The sequence below is a fragment of the Marmota flaviventris genome, chromosome 1, assembly GCF_047511675.1.
Source record: "Marmota flaviventris isolate mMarFla1 chromosome 1, mMarFla1.hap1, whole genome shotgun sequence".
NCBI classification, from domain to species: Eukaryota; Metazoa; Chordata; class Mammalia; order Rodentia; family Sciuridae; genus Marmota; species Marmota flaviventris.
The window spans coordinates 192,082,524-192,095,419 of record NC_092498.1 but is presented as its reverse complement, the minus strand read 5'-3'; positions in this window follow the sequence as shown (position 1 = coordinate 192,095,419).

Below are 12,896 nucleotides of genomic sequence, written 5' to 3'. Positions count from 1 at the left end.
CTAAGTTGTTTAGTGCCTTGCCATTGGTGAGGCTGGCTTTGAACTCTTGATCCTCCTGCCTCAGCTTCTTGAGCTACTGGGATTGCAGGCATGTGCCACAGTGCCTGGCTGAGAATGGATATTCTTGTCTTGTTTCTGAATTTAGGGGAAAGTGTCCAGTCTTTTAGTACTAAATATTATGAGGGCTATGGGATTTTTTTGGTAAGTGTTCCTTTTTCTCCCTCTCCCCCTCCTCCCCCTCCCCTCCCCTCCCCCTCCCCTCCCCCCTCCCCCTCCCCTCCCCTCCCCCTCCTCCTCCCCTCCCTCCCCTCCCCCTCCCCTCCTCCTCCCCTTGCATATGCTTAGCAAGCACTCTACCACTGAGATGCATACCCAGCCTGACCTTTACTTTTTTTGAAAAGCACTAGTCAGTTATTTTGTAGGATGTCCTTTGGTTTAGGTGTGTTTCATGTTTCCTCATGGTTAGAATGAGATTATGCATTTTGGGCAAGGATAGTACAGAAATAATTTTGTGTCCTTCTTAGTATATCATATTAAGGAGTTGATGATATTGATATGCCATGTTATTATTGCTGGTGATATTAACCTTGAGCATTTAATTAAGGTGATGTCTGTGTGGCATCTCCACTCAGAAGTTATTTTCCCATTGCCATTAATAAATGTCTCAAAGTGGATATTATAGGATTATTCAAATATCCTATTTCTCCTCAAATTTTTACCCACTTGAAATTAGCATTCATCATTTCTGCAAGAATTGGTTCTCTAGTATTTGCCAAATATTAATTTTTCTATTTTTCCTCTTTCCTCCTACAGGTATTAATTGGAATTCTTCTGTAAGAATTCTTTTCCATTTATTTATTGATTTTTATGGATTGCAATCCAACACTATCAGTATTTTAATATTGAGATTATTCTAATGTTGGCCATTCAGAACTCCGCATCAGGCTGGTTCCTGTCTTTCTGGCAAGTCCCCATCCTTTTGTGATTCCTTATCTTGTAGCACCACAATAAATTCTGGACTCCTCTGTTTTCTCTGTTCCAACCCTTGAATCAACCAATTCTCCATGGAATCCTGGTTGTTTTCCCTGAGGAATGGTGTCTAGAAGCCAATATGTGAGTTCTAAATGTGTTCATTGCTACTGGAGTCTCTTTATTTCTTGGCTCTTTCTGTGGAAAAAGCTAGAAAATGCAAAGCAAGGTAGCAAGGCTTGTAATCCCAGTTACTCAGGAGGCTGAGGCAGACTGCAAATTTGACACCAACCTGGGCAATTTAGCGAGACCCTGTCTCAAAATAAAAATAAAAATAGGGCTGGGGATGCAGCTCAGCAGTAGAACATTTGCCCAGCATGCATGAAGCCCTAGGTTCAGTTTCTAGTACTGTTTAGAGAGAGGGAGGGAGGGAGGGAGGGAGGGAGGAAGGGGGAGAGAGAGAGAGAGAGAGAGAGAGAGAATGTATTTATACTAATGTTACAGCTGTTGACCGGTGACGAGTTCTTGCTTTCCCAATGTTGAAGAATAACACCAAAGAAGCACGCCGAGGCAAGGTCAGAGTAGAAATTAGAAGTTTATTAAAGGACAGCAGAAAAGACTTCTCCCGGAGGAAGAAGGGGACCCAAGAGGTGGAATCCGTGGAAGGGATGTTGTCTCCCCTTTTTATAGTTCTTTCAGTGATGGAATGTAGGTGGGAAGGACCGAGGGGGTGGGACACAGGTGGGCCAAAGAAGTAATCTGGTCAGGAAGGACTTCTGAGTCAGCACCTTTTTGCTGGGGGCTGTTCATTAACCTTTCTTTGAGGTGGACTTTGGCCTAGGGCCTTTTCAGGACTTCATTAACATTCCATGAGTTGTCCTGTGTTTTCCCTGAGTCATTCTCCGCACGGCCTCCATTTTAGATTTCACTGATATTAGACCCATATTAGACCCGATTTACCTAACTACACTGACTACCTAACTTTAAATCTGGCTTCATTCCCCCCTCTAAGTTGGGAACTCCTTACTGCTGTAAGGAAGGGGGGCGAAGAGAATCTCTCTGGCTTCTTCAGGCTGAAAAGGGACGGTGTGGGGCAAGCAGTTTGGAGTCCCCCTTTAAAAATCGGGTCTATCGAGCGGTCCATGATAGAAGTCTGATTGAGAAGTAATAGGCTGGAGGGCCATTTGAGTGATGGATGGTCTATAAGAGAAACAAGAATTCATTAGTACTGGAACCATATTGATGCAGCAATAAATGCCATAGCACAGGAATATGCCAATGAGTATGATGGCAAAGACAAAGACTAACAATGTTTTCCGCCAGGAAGTACCAAGAACCAGGAGCTAAGATATTGTTTTCATAACAAAGTTGCTGAGGACATGGCTTCTATCTGAGCATGTAAATCTTTAAGGATATTTGTCACATTGCGAGACATGTCAGGGATGTAAACACAACATTTAACTTTTAGGGTTACAGATGTCCTTTTCCTTAAGATACAGTTTAATAATTTAATGTCATCTGATCTTGAAAAATCCTTTTATTAGTATGACCTCTGTGTCTAATAGAGAGACCTTAATTCTGTTACTTAGGGCTGGATAACCATACTAGCAAACACTAAGCCTACCTGTGTAGGTTAGAAATAAAGGCCTTAAACTAAAAACTACTCTGGCAGTTCCTTTTGATAGTTATCAGGCATTCCTGTCTGAGAATCTCTTTTGTAGCCTCCAGTTACATTTAACTATTATTATTATTATTATTTAAAATGTCCAGGAACAGCTGTGCTTTGGCCTTGACTGTCTTTGCTAAGTGTTTAAGATGAAGCAAGTCAAACTGACTTTTGTTTCTATCTATTGTTAACAGTCAGCTGAGTTTCCCTGGGAGTCCTCGGGAACTTCACAGCAGCTTCTCAGTTCTGCTAGTGCCATTGCGCTAGGATGGGTCCAGGCCTTGCTTGACCATGTGGCTTCCCTTGGAAGCATCAGGGATGTCTCCCTTTTCTGATGACCCTCCTCTTCACAGCAAATGCACTGATTGGCTTTCTGTCCTCCACTGGTCTCATTAATCTCCCTGATCGGGAGGTTATGTGGCCTAGAGTTGCAAAGCTCTTTGGAGAAGTCCCCTATTCCCTGATTCAGACTGACTTAGAGGGCAAGAGCCAAATATTGGTTTTCTTGGCCCTTTTAATTTAACTTTAATTTTAAAACTTAATCTTAAACATCCAGCAAATAAGTTTCAACAGCCTTATACTAAGAGTACTGGGCTTTAATGTCTATCTCTCTCTCCTGTAGGTGATAACTCCTTATCTTATGTTGACTCAGGTTGTGTGTTCTTAAAGCAGTACCTCCTTAAAACATTAACAGGCAATCCTTAAACCATCTATAAGCAAACTACAAAATAAAATTATCAAGAGTAAAAACATTTAGCTTATATAATAGCTACCTTGAATTCTGGCAGGGTTATACATCATAATTCCCTGTTTGAGATCCTAGTAATCTTGGCAAAAAACTACTTTTGGACACAACTTTAAATGTACTGAAATCTGGCCTACTTCTTTCATAGTCACTTTCACATGTAGTGAGATGGGACAGAGCCTTATCTCAAGTAAGGCAGGGCTCTTCATAAATCTTGAGTACTGTAGTTCTGAAACTGATCTTTGCTTTTTAAACATCATTTTACAAAGCCTACATAAATTGTTGTGAACTTGAGCAAACACAACATAATATCACATCTAAAACATGAATTAAAGAAAGGCTGAAAGCTTTTAACTTTTTGTAGAAAAGTAGCAAAGTACTTTTGTGTTTTGCAATAAAACCTTCACACAGATTAGGCTCTCATTAACTTAAAAATACATTTAAATTGTATCTCAGTGTAAAAAGTAACATAGAACTTTACATATCTTATTGATAACAAGTCCAGTTATAGAACACAAATGATATAAATAAATCTCCAACATGTTTTTCTTTTTAAGCCTAAAATTACCATACAACTTTAGAACACCAGCTTGATATAATGCTCTTTTAAAACTTCTACCTTACAGACTTGTATACCTGGAAGATATGGACACATTAACACCACAATTACATTGATGTTTTTATATTAATCAAGTTTAGCTTTTTAAAGAAATATGGCACAATTCTCTAAAAACAGTACTTGTTTAACCAGCTGTTTAATTTCTTTAAGATTACTTGCTCAAAATCTTACACTTATAAGCAACTTACACAGACCTTCTTATATCATTTACTTAAACCCTCTTAATCATATAGACTCTTATCTAGAAACACATTTTCCCTCTATTAAATCCATATCTAGAACCTTTTAGTTTCTCTTTTTTATCTGTTAACCTCCTTCTGTTCACATTTTGAAACAATACTTGTAAATTTTTTGAATTTAAGCAGATTTAACATTTTATTAGGGCCTTTTTGAACATCTAGAAAAACTTATAAGCTTAATTTTAAAGACATCTTTACTTTCATCTGTTTACCCAATTTAAATTGAACCATTTGAATCACGTGAATCAAAGATATTTGGATCCATTTTTAAAAAATTTTTCATGAGCGCTCCTCATCTGTCAATTGTCATATCACTGCACGATATATGGACATACACACAGACATACCGACATACAACACGTAACACAAGTGTAACACAACACAATAGTAAAGGCCTTGTAGCTTTCTCAGGTGAAATCTCATTGCAATGTTTAAAACAAAACTCCAGTTGATCAAAAATAGAACTTATCAGAAAAACATTAACTTCTCTGTAGGATCAAAATCACGAGCTCAAAAAAAAATACAGAATCTAAGAAAAAAGCAAAAGTCCTAGAAAAAATTGACTGGCCAGTAATTAGTAAATGCCATACAATTTACTCTTTGGTTTAATCTAGTTTGAGTGCCCATAAAAAGACACCTTACTCTTTTTTTTCTTGGGCCTCAGATCTGTCTCATACTGAGTGCTCTAGGCTTCTTCTATTTGCATATCAACTTAAGTCCTGGCTGAGGTCTGGAAGGAACTGGGAAAACTGGAATTCTGAGCAGAAACCTCATGCCTAAGGCATTTTAACCATAAGTCACAATTTTCAGGTTTGGATGTTGAAAATTATGATACAAGTTTAAGATACAATTTATAAAATTTCATACCTTTACATTTTCCTACACTAGAAAAACTTGCTCACACAAAACTGAAAATAGGATCTCTACCATCAGAAGAAATTTCTTTAGGATCATTAAGTCACTTCCTTTGTTCTGAAGTTCCTAAAGTAGTATTAAGTTACATTAAATCACCTGAAAAAAAATCTTGAGAGAACCACACTACCATGTATATCCAAAATTAAGCTTTAAAAATTTAAGACTGTTGCTATTCAATGTTATTTCAATAAACCAGACCAACGTTCCAATTCAACATTTTTCCTAAATCTTACACACTGGGGGGAACAGATACCATATCATAATTTACTATCCTTGCCCAAGTTAATGCACTGGTACACCTAGTGAAATCTTCTCAGGCTACCCAGTTCAAAATAAAACTAAATGATTGGGAGTTACTTGCCAACTTGGAAGTAGAATTCTTTTAATTGTCTATCCTAAGTATTTAAGTTCTCCAGCATGAATTATCTGAAATCACAAACTAAACAATTACCTAACCCCAACTTTTAACTGCAAGATTATGCAATGCTTCAAACTCATTTAGATACCAGGTTGTTACAATAAAAAAATCATCTTTTAGACACACATTTAGCCAAGATCATCCCCAAGAAACAATCTATAATAACCTTTAAAATAGAGAGACCAGATAAGAGAAAAAATCTCTCCAGGTTTTTAACTTCCATTTAATTATGACTCCTACCAGTGGCACCATAGATTTCCCCATAAGTGGACCAGATGTTTTCACAGAGGTGTAAAATCAAGGGTCTCAGTGTGACTGACTTTACTGCATTCAGTGTCCCTTCTTTTTAAGTGGACAGAGATGGAGCAATCCTTACAGTGCAGGGAAGAATGAGGAAATTCCCCAAAGCGAAAATGGCTCTGGCAGCTGCTGGGAATCCTCAGTTTCCCTTTTACTTACAGGATTAGCTCCTTTGGATCTTGAAGGGGGAAGGGGGTATGTACTTTGATCGGCCCAAATTTTTCTTGATTCTTTTTCCTCAGTGAGTCCAAGATTTTTTCTCTTCATGGCAGATATCACAGCTAAGTCTACTTTACACTGTTGGCATAATTTAGGATTTTCCCTTAGAGCAAAGAAAATCTGAACATACAGCACCTCACACCATTTCCTTTTTTGTAAATTTTATCAAACTGTAAAATTGTATTACATTGATATTTCCCTCTGGTGGCCAGGTTTCTCCATCAGAGAGTTTGTATTGAGGCCAGGCCAAGAAAATGAGGCACTTTTTCTTGATTGTCTGAGGATCAAATTTATCCCAATTTTTCAATACGCAGGCTAGTAGTGCACCTGGCGTATTGGAGAGAGAGAAGCTCCCGTCTGAGTGAGAAGAAAACAGGACTCAGGCGTCCACGCCGCGCCAGAGAAAACTGTTCTCATTAGGGACGTCTCCCTAAGTTTGAGCTTCCTAAACGGTCCAGAAAACCCGTCTCTCACCTTGCTTTGCCAAGGGGTTTCTGGTCCCCTTTAGCAAAGTGCTAGGGTCTCAGTTTGCCCTGTGCCAGAGACCCTGGGAGGATTCAGACTTAAGGGCATTACTGCTTATCCTCCCTGCCACTAAAAACCCATTGCAAAAGAGAAACGTGCTCTTTTGTTGCCTTTGCTCTGTAGACTGAAGGAGCCGCCTAAGTGTTAAGGGATATCTACTGGTTGTAAGGTAGCAGATTACCGGAGGAGTTGATTCTAAAAATGCCTCTCTAGCAGCTTAAGGAACACAACACATTTTAAACATTGGAGCGGTAAAACAGACTAGTGAAATTTACCTATGCATCTTAGAGAACCTGGGCAGATTTTGCTAATTATCTCATGCCTTTCTCAGTCCTACAACCTGAATTGCTAACATTTCTGACCTGCGAAGGAAGGGGAGCATCCAGGAGGAATGGATGCGAGGTTGGGAGTGTTGCATGGCCCATACGGAGGCAAATGTGATTGGGGCTTTCCCTCAGTGCCATTCATCTACCGATCACCCTAGATACCCCTGAGGGCTGTCGGGAGGGGGCTCAAGAGAAAGGAACCTTAGGAATCCTCTGAGTGTAGCCCAGACCGGAATTCCGCAGTTGTTCCAAACTCCTTCCTCCACCTCCACGCATCCGAGGCAGATCGGGATTCGGGACACTGTGTACTCACGCCAATTGCTCTCCAGGCCCAGACAGAAAAGTTGGAAGCAGCTTTGGCAGAACCCAACATGCCTGCTCTGTATTGAACAGGTGATTGAGAGCTACCTAGGCCGGGAAACCTCTCACCCGAGTCTTGAAGAGTGGCAGCTGCACTAATTGCGTTTAAGTAGCCGTCGGGTGCCCACCTTACCCTCCAGAAAGAAATAGAGAGAAAGATGCACCTCAAACAGACATGGGGTGCGTGCACTTACCTCGGTGTAGAATCTCGGTGGGACCTCCAATATGTTATAGCTGTTGACCGGTGACGAGTTCTTGCTTTCCCAATGTTGAAGAATAACACCAAAGAAGCACGCCGAGGCAAGGTCAGAGTAGAAATTAGAAGTTTATTAAAGGACAGCAGAAAAGACTTCTCCCGGAGGAAGAAGGGGACCCAAGAGGTGGAATCCGTGGAAGGGATGTTGTCTCCCCTTTTTATAGTTCTTTCAGTGATGGAATGTAGGTGGGAAGGACCGAGGGGTGGGACACAGGTGGGCCAAAGAAGTAATCTGGTCAGGAAGGACTTCTGAGTCAGCACCTTTTTGCTGGGGGCTGTTCATTAACCTTTCTTTGAGGTGGACTTTGGCCTAGGGCCTTTTCAGGACTTCATTAACATTCCATGAGTTGTCCTGTGTTTTCCCTGAGTCATTCTCCGCACGGCCTCCATTTTAGATTTCACTGATATTAGACCCATATTAGACCCGATTTACCTAACTACACTGACTACCTAACTTTAAATCTGGCTTCACTAACACACATGCACATACATGCATGTAAACATCCCCTACAATTTCTCTATTGTCTGTATATTAAAAAAACCTTGATTTTATGCCCAGACCTCTGATTCTAATACAATACCACAGGATTCCTTGTTTGTAACTTTTTCTCTCCAATGTTGAGAAAGCAGGCTCTCCCTTGTATACAATATGTATACTTATCTATTCAGTTGTAGTATACACATAAAGTAGTGCTGGAATTACCAACTCACACAGAAAACACATTTACCAACTAGATTACAGCATTGTGTAGTTTTTGTCTCTAACTTTGCAGTATTCAGACAAGATACTGTTTTCTAAAATCAATAAAGGTAGTTCTTTGTTTTTTCACCCACTCAGGATGATAATATTCTTTTGTTTAAAATTTATTTTTTAAGGTACTGGGTATTGAACCCATGGGTGCTTTACACTGAGCTATATCACCAGCCCTTTTTATTTTTTATTTTGAGACAAGGTCTGGCTAAATTTCAGAGGCTTGAACTTGTGACCCTCCTGCCTTAGCCTCTTGAGTCACAGGGTTTACAGGTGTGCACCACCTGCCCAGTCAATATTCTTATTTATAATACAGTTAGATCAGCATGTTACTGCTTATATTCCATGTAGTCCCCTCACCCCATACATCTCCATTGGTTTGAATAACTTATTTTTTTGAGAGCATGAAGGGAGTATGCAGTATTAATATGGGTCTAGAGTCAGAGCTATATAAAACAGGTTTTTAACTTTTTTTTTTTTTCCAGTGCTTGGAATCAAACCCAGGACCTCACACATGCTAAGTGATCTATACCCCACAAAAAGTGTTATTAAAAAATCTAAGTATTAAAAAAGTAAGTGTTATTAAAAAAATGTAAGCTGGTGACACCACTTGCAATCTCAGCTTCTCAGGAAGTTGAGGGAGGATCAAAGGCTCAAAGCCACAGGCTGGGGGTTGTGGCTCAGCGGTAGAGTACTTGCCTAGCACATGTGAGGCGCTGGGTTCGATCCTCAGCACCACATAAAAATAAAATAAAGATATTGTGTCTACCTAAAACTAAAAAATAAATATTAAAAAAAACAAATAAAAAAGGTATTGTGTCCAACTACAATTAAAAAGTAAATATTAAAAAAAAAAGTTCAAAATCAGCCTTTGTAACCTAGTGAGGCTCTCAGCAACTTAGTGAAAACTTATCTCAAAATAAAAAATAATACCAATTAAAAAAAAAGGTTGTAACTCAGTGGTAGAGCACTTCTAGGTTCAATCCCCAGTACTGCAAAAAGAAAAGAAATGTAACTCTATCATCATCCTTTTCTTTTCTACCCTTTTCCCAACCAGCTCTTATAAGCAATTTAAGTTTCTGAGAACTATGCTTTCCCCCTACATTTTAAAAAACAGTGATATAGCCAGGTACGGTGGTTCATGCCTGTAATCCCAGCAATTTGGGAAGCTGAGGCAGGAGGATCCCAAGTTTGAGTCCAGCCTCAGCAATTTAGTGAGGCCCTAAACAACTTAGACCTTTGCCTCAAAACAAAAATTAAAAAGGGTTGGGGATGTGGCTCAGTGGTTAAGCACCCCTGGGTTCAATCCTCCATACTGCCTAAAAACCAAACAAAGCAAAAAACAGTGATATTAAAAAAGAAAAAAGAAAGCAAGCAGTGATATAGCTGGGAATGCCTATAATTCCAGCTAATTGGGATACTGAGGCAGGAGGATTGCAAATTTGAGGCCTGCCTGGGCAAGTTAGTGAGATCCTGTTTAAAAAAAAAAAAAAAAAAAAAAAACAATGGCTGGGGGTGTAGCTCAGTGGTAGAGTGCCCCTGCACTACTGCAAAAAAAAAAAAAAAAAAAAAAAAGAAAAGAAAAAAGAAAGAAAAAGTTTTATATGAACATTTCTAATGTAGACTGTCAGCTACCTATCCCAACATCTCTTCATTATCCTAAATTATACAAACTCTGATTTTAGCTGGATGCATAACCACCCAAATAAAACATTTCCCATTCTCCTGGTCTCCCTTGCAGCTGGGTATAGCTTTATGACCAAGTTCTTTCTCATGAGATGCAAGAAGAGTTGAATGGCTACTTTTGATAGACTGCTTTAAGAGATTGCTGGCACATCTCTTTTTATCAGTTCTCTATTTTGCTGCTTAGAATACAAATACAAATATGATGAACCTGCAGTTATCTTAGAGCATGTAAAGGATCCTAGGGATGGAGGAGTAGAAAGCTTAAAGCACCCATGTTCTTGATTTCTTAGGCTTTTCATTACCAGTTTCAGAGTGTGTGTGTGTGTGTGTGTGTGTGTGTGTGTGTGTGTGTAAAACCTTGTCACGTGCCGCAGAGAGGAGCTAGACTGCTTGGCTGTACAATCCACATTAAAGAGTTTAATTTGTTTTCTATTCCACAAGAATCCTCCATTAACTCATGTTCAATGTCTTGAAAATCATTGTTCTTCATATACTCTGCCCTTTTGGTTTGTTTTCTAGACCTTTACTCAAACAGTTACCTAATGTTCTATGATCTATAACCAACCTTCCACAATGACCCTTGAGAAAGTTTCCAATATTTTACTATTGCCAAGAGAATTATACTGGATACAGTGGTGCATGCTATAATCCTAGCAGTTTGGGAGGCTGAGGCAGAAGGATAGAAAGTTCAAAGCCAGTCTCAGCAAAAGTGAGGTGCTAAGCAATTCAGTGAGACCCTGTCTCTAAATAAAATACAAAATAGGGGTAGGGATGTGGCTCAGTGGCCGAGTGCCCTGAGTTCAATCCCCAGTTACCCCCCACCAAGAGAGAAAATTATAACCAACATCTTTAGACATGTACCTTATCTCTTATTTCATGATAACTGTGTAGACGTATGTCCTTAGAGGGTTCTGATGGAAGAAAAGCCAAATACAGACTCTTTTAGGTGAATTGAAGAGGATTTCTTTCTTATGGTCATTTATTTTTCCAGAATCTATTGTCATTCACTCCAGTCCAGCTTTATTCAGAAAACCCCAGTTTATTAGGCAGGACTGTACCTGTCCAAATCCCAGTTGTGAATTATTTTGGGTTCTTTCTTTGTGCTTTGAACTTGGGCCATTGCAAGGGGTAAAGTTAAGTAACTGTTGTAAATATCCCTGAACTGTCAATGATAGTTAATAATTTCCTTGGACCTTCTATATAGAGAGGAGGCTGAGCTATCTCCAGAAGCCTCATTTTCTCACCCACTGCTTGGCAACTGTATTGATGAATACTAACAGTTGACTCCAATTGAAGGAAAGCCAAGTTCAGTTATCCTGTTGGGTAAATTAAACAGATTTTACATGCCTCAGGGATCCAGAGAGAAATGAACAGAGTCAGAAAACAACAAATTGTTCAGAGGTATTCTTTGAAATGAAGAGTTGCAAAATTAAATTTAAAAATTGTGGGTCTCAGTGGCACATACCTGTAATCCTAGCGGCTCAGGAGGCTGAGACAGGAGGATCACAGGTTCAAAGCCAGCCTCAGCAAAAGTGAGGTGCTAAGCAACTCAGTGAGACCCTATGTCTAAATAATATACAAAAAAAATAGAGCTAGGGATGTGTCTCAGTGGTCGAGTGCCCCTGAGCTCAATCCTGGGTACCCCCCACCTCAAAAAATTGAAAATTAAAAAAATATATATAACTATGGGTGTGAGTATGCTTGGTGGTGAGGTGAGTTGTAAATAGTTATGACTAGGTAAGCTAGGATCACAGTAGGCCAGTACTGCTGACTCCTAGACCCAGCCTTCTGTGTTTATGATCAACCTGGATGTGTACTAGGCCAGGTGACCCTTATCATACGTGGAGTTAAATGATATACAATAGGACTATGGAGCACCATTCAAACATTCTCTACCTGAACCATCTTTATTCATTCCCCTCCCTGATCTCAGGTAAACACTGGTCAGAACATTCCTGAATTCAGAACAATGCACCTGGAACAAAGTTCAGTGCCACATGGTCTCTGGGATCATCTAACAGATCTTTAGATGAGCTTAAGGTTCAAGCTACAAGCGTCTAGGGTCAAAAACCTAGAATCATATTTTACACTTTTTCCTCTGTTGCCCATTTTCCATAGCCACTGCTGCCACCTATTCCAGGACCTGACATTCAGCCTCAGAATTGACCTTGGAAGTGCCCTCCACGCTGCCAGGTTCTCTGCGGACCTTCCACACTTGTGGCTTGCATTACATATTGGACAGCACAGGGCTCATACCTGGATGACTGCTGTATACTTCTAACTGAAAACATAAACTTAGCATTGGCCACTAGGTGGTACCATTGCACAAATTATGTGACATTTAGGGTAGGCATTTTAAGATGGTGTCTTTGAAAGTGATCTGATCAAGAGTGTTAAACTTTAAACATTGTGGATCCAATCCCAATATGAATTTAAAGAATTTAGCTGTCTAATATCACATGCAACTGTATAGTGTCACTGGCTGGGGTATCTCAATGTCTCTGTTTAGTACGTATTTGTTGATTGCCTATTGTGCTTTAGTAATTTTCTATAAAAATAACTCCTCTATTATCTATTTCTGTCTGGACTACCAAATATCTGCACATGGGTCTCTTGTTTTCCCTCCTTAGTCCAGCTAGTCTAGTCTCACAACTTTGCCAACTGTGGGTATATCTTCTACTTTTGTCCTCTGATTTATTAATAAAGCAGAAGGCAGAGCTGCGGGAACTGTGGGCCTGAGGAAGTAAGGACTGGGTAGATCATGGCCAGGGTGCACCATTGAGTGGAAAAATGGTAAAGTATGAGGTCTTCATTTATGACTGGCTGTTGTCATGCTTGACTCACCTGGCAGGACTTTGCATTCTCTGGTCTAGGCAGGATGGTGGAAGTGTGATTCTGTCAT